This window comes from Oryx dammah, unplaced genomic scaffold (genome assembly GCF_014754425.2).
Source record: "Oryx dammah isolate SB20612 unplaced genomic scaffold, SCBI_Odam_1.1 HiC_scaffold_27, whole genome shotgun sequence".
Lineage (NCBI taxonomy): Eukaryota > Metazoa > Chordata > Mammalia > Artiodactyla > Bovidae > Oryx > Oryx dammah.
In genome coordinates this window covers 44,983,945-44,989,004 of record NW_024070211.1, presented here as the reverse complement: position 1 = coordinate 44,989,004, position 5,060 = coordinate 44,983,945, and positions in this window count along the sequence as shown.

The window sequence follows — 5,060 nt, the reverse complement described above, 5'->3', positions numbered from 1 at the left end:
AACACAGTACTCACCAGTTGGTTATAGCAGTTCCAAACCTCAAAAAAACTTTCTGTTCACAGACAGATACATTAATTTTAGTTCTTTAATTCATAATGACCTACAAACAAGAAAAACAATACAGAGTGCCAAACCAAATAAATAGAAAAACCAACAAGAATTAAAAAAAAAAAAAAACTCGAAAAACATAAAAAGCAAGATACTTTGACTTCTGCTACCCAATCATGACCAGATTCCCTCTGGCTATCTGCCATCTGGCATAAACTGGTTATATCATAAACAACTAAATGCCAGATTTAATGTTTCTGCTACCAGTTGTACACAAATCAAAACCGGAACTACATCCAGACTTTACCACTAACTAGAAACGCAGAACCAGAAACCCAGAGATTTAGTCCAAGTAAACTCTGTTGTCACATGAGAGTGAACTCAGGAGTCAGCAAGATTATGTCTAGTGAAAATAGCCCACTGGTTCCCTTCTCTGGCAATGCAGTGTACTCAGATCTTATAGGTAAAATGCACCTGGAATTCTCAGTGGAATCTGAGACTGCCAAAAGAAGACTAGGGAGAAAGTAATTTAGAAAAAAAAAAAGTTACTTGCCAAGAAGTTATTAAGGGGGCCAGTATTTAAAAGGCTGGCTCACCACAAAACAAACCAGAATAAATGAACAAACATGTATTAAAAGGAAAATACCCAAAAAGTTGCCAAGTTTATCAAGTTAACAATCTGTAAATAGAGGAAAAATAACAATTTTCTCACACAATTATCTGTAAAGCTTCCCCTCATATCTTCAGATAGTCTCACTGCAAAAGTCATAAACAGAATTGTTTTTGTTTGAGAGTCAGTAATTTATAGGACAGCTCAAGATTTCATTTAATTTGGGATCCAGAGCTGGATCCTGGCTTTGTCCCGTTTTGTTTTTGTTTTTCCAGTGTGCAAAGTGGTGTATGTGCGGAAAGGTAGTCATGGCGGGGTCCGGCTGCTTGCTGCTTCAAAGACAGTAAACAGGTCAGATTGGTGGAAAGGAAAGTTTGCTTTATTTCAGATGCCAGCAACTGGAGGGGCAGGTGGAGGATGACAGACATCTGTCCAAAGGCCAACTCTGCCCTGCACGCCCCCGCCCCCCGCCCACAAGAAGAGGGTGAGAACTTTTATAGACAGAGTGTGGGGGGATGGTTACATGCAGAAGCAGCACAGCCATCTCTTAACAGTCATCTTCAAATTGGTCATCACTGGTCTGACTACCATCATCTTGGTTGTTTTAGGTACAGTTAATCTTTAGTTCCTGGGTGCACTTGTTCCCATTTCTTTGCAGTCAATTCTCAGAATTGTGGCAGCTCAGGTCCTAGGTACAGTCTGGTCATCAGGTAATTAACTTCTCCACCTGAGGTTTTAGTATCCATGAGACAGCTCACAGGATATGGCTCAGAATATTATCTATAGCCCTTGAGAAAGAAGTGAAGATCCGTGACCATGCTCAATGACTACATTATTATTTAGTCTCCTTTGCTGGTTTTCCTGTGTTTCAGCATTTCTCACTTCTCTGATTAAACTTATTCTTTGACTGAAGTTTTCCACGGGCAAAAGGCAGGCAGAGGACACGGTCGGGGGCAAGCACCATATCGTCCTGCTCCATTTCATGTGTGTTTCCTATCAGGGGGATGCAGTATGTACGCTTATCCTTAGTAGAAGCAGTCAGTGTCAATTTAGTTTGACATTTCTTTAGTTTCCTTCTTGACATCTCCCTCCACTAGTCTATCTGAATTATTATTTTAACTTAATTGAATTGCATGGTAACAAAGGCCATTTACTGAGCATTTATGTCAAACAAAAATATTATCTTATTTAACAGTCACAAAAACTCTGTGAGGTAAATGTTATTCTTATTTGATACACACACAAAAAAAGTACCAAAGAAGTTAAATCATTTACTCAAGGACCCAAAGACCTATAAGTAGTAAGAGGCGAGGCTGAGCTTTAGACTCTTGCTTACTTCTGTTGTATCATTTTTATATTATATTAATTGTCTTTCTCCACCAATCATAGGCTCCTTGACAGCAAGGATTATGTACTTCATGTCTTTGAATGACCAAAACAAAATATATGATCTAGTATGTAGTAGGTATATTAAAAATTATATATCTTTTAGAATTTTATAATTGTTTAACACACATAGATCTTATTTTTGAAAAAATAGTAAGCTCCCTGCAGGCAAGGAATGTAGAAATTAAAACAGAAATGGTAATGTCAAAGGTAAATGCCAGCTGATGGTCTGCCTAGGCCCATATTAAGATGTGGTTTAGGATTTGGACCTTAGCTTTACAAGTCAGTTCAGTTCAGTCGCTCAGTCGTGTCCAGTTCTTTGCAATCCCATGGACTGCAGCACTCAGGCCTCCCTGTCCATCACCAACTCCCAGAGTTTACTCAAACTCATGTCCATTGAGTCGGTGATGCCATCCAACCATCTCATCCTCTGTTGTCCCCTTCTCCACCCACCTTCAATCTTTCCCAACATCAGGGTCTTTTCAAATGAGTCAGCTCTTCACATCAGGTGGCCAAAGTATTGGAGTTTCAGCTTCAGCATCAGTCCTTCCAATGACCACTCAGGACTGATATCCTTTAGGATGGACTTGTTGGATCTCCTTGCAGTCAAAGGGAGTCGCAAGAGTCTTCTCCAACACCACAGTTCAAAAGCATCAGTTCTTCGGCACTCAGGTTTTTTTATGGTCCAACTCTCACATCCATACATGACCACTGGAAAAACCATAGTCTTGACTAGATGGACCTTTGTTGGCAAAGTAATATCTCAGGTTTTTAATATGCTGTCTAGGTTGGTCACAGCTTTTCTTCTAAGGAGCAAACATCTTTTAATTTCAGAAACTCAAATCTGGCCATGTATTCAGAGCTGATTAGTTAGAGGGAATGCTCATTTTGTCCAAGCTCAAAAGAACATAATGCATGGGCAAAACCATATTTTAGCTGGTCAGAGATGAGACTTTCTTAGACTGGTTTGTCACCAGAATACAGATCACCTTTGTGTTCTCTGGAGAGAGTAGTCCCCAGTGTTTGTGTCTCAATGTTCATGAAACCCTAGAATGGACCTAGACAGGAACTCAATTGAAACAGATGCATTTGATTTACATAAGACCCATGGGTATGATAGGGGAAAAACTTGGGTTGGATTACTTAACTTTTCTGAGAAGGAAAATGATGCTTACAATAAGAGTATCTGCTGCCCAAGTTTCTTATGAAGACTATATTATATGACAAGCACGGAACACCAACAAATATACTAGTTGTTACATGGATAAGAATTCTAATTCATTAGGTCATTTGGAGTCACTCCAATACTGGTCCTACTGTTATGAGAATGTACCAAGGCAAGGCACCCTCTTGCCTTGGTGACTTTGAATATGCTGTTCTGTTTGCCCCTTTTCCTCTATGTGTCCTCATTTATTCAAATGTAATCTTCTTAATGAAGCCTTTCCTGACTATCCTAAAACATCTACTTCTCTCCTGCTTTTCCTCTGTACTATCTATATCATCTACTACACTAGATATTTATGTATTTTCTGTTTCTTCTAACTAGAATGAGCTTCCCTGATAGCTCAGTTGATAAAGAATCCACCTGCAATTCAGGAGACCCTGTTTCGATTCCTGGATCAGGAAGATCCTCCTAATGAATATTCAGAACTGATCTCCTTTAGGATGGTCTTGTTGGATCTCCTTGCAGTCCAAGGGACTCTCAAGAGTCTTCTCCGACACCACAGTTCAAATGCATCAATTTTTCGGCGCTCAGCTTTCTTTATAGTCCAACTCTGACATCCAAACATGACTACTGGAAAACCTTTCAACATGTTGCAACTGAACATTTATAAGCAATCTGCCTACAGGGCCTGGGAAGTGGGAAGGAAATTTTATTCCTATTGGAAGCCACACTGGTGGAATAACTGAGGTACTGAGACTGAAAAGACCCAGAAAAGCAAATTATACTGAAACAGGCACATAAAGTCTAAGCATACTAGAGTCCTTGCAGCAAAAATGGGAATGGCCTACATATATTTGAACATCTAGGTTATAAAAATCAGTTTGGCCAGAGAAGATTACGATTATGAGCGTTTCCAGATAAACTGAGAGTCATGGCACTCTGAGGACTTCACATCAAGACAGGGCGATCGGGGAGTAAAGTCTAGTGGCTAGCATTTCCCAAATTCCAGTTGCTTAAGGCAAACACAGGAGACAGCTCCGCATTTCTCTCAAGGTAAAATACATCATATATGGGAGTTCAAAAATCAGTAATCAGAAGCGAAGTTTTTCGCTTTCAGAGTTCCCTGAGCCTAACAGTGTAAATGGAGAGGGCAATGGCACCCCACTCCAGTACTCTTGCCTGGAAAATCCCTTGGGCAGAGGAGCCTGGTAGGCTGCAGTCCTTGCGGTCGCTAAGAGTCGGACACGACTAAGCGACTTCACTTTCACTTTTCACTGTCATGCATTGGAGAAGGAAATGGCAACCCACTCCAGAGTTCTTGCCTGGAGAATCGGTGGGCTGCCGTCTATGGGGTTGCACAGAGTCGGACACGACTGAAAACTTGCAGCAGCAGCAGCAGCAGCAGCAGCAGCAGCAGCAGCAGCAGCAGCAGCAGCAGCAGCAGCAGCAGCCGTCTATGGGGTTGCACAGAGTCGGACACGACTGAAAACTTGCAGCAGCAGCAGCAGCAGCAGCAGCAGCAGCAGCAGCAGCAGCAGCAGCCGTCTATGGGGTTGCACAGAGTCGGACACGACTGAAAACTTGCAGCAGCAGCAGCAGCAGCAGCAGCAGCAGCAGCAGCAGCAGCAGCAGCAGCAGCAGCAGCAGCAGCCGTCTATGGGGTTGCACAGAGTCGGACACGACTGAAAACTTGCAGCAGCAGCAGCAGCAGCAGCAGCAGCAGCAGCAGCAGCAGCAGCGTGTAAAAGCTCGTTTCGCTAGGAAGAAATCTCGCGATATTTTTGTGATTCTCTGTGGCGGGAACATACCGGAAGTCAGGGCGCTCTATGTGGTACGTCATCTGGCGGAAGT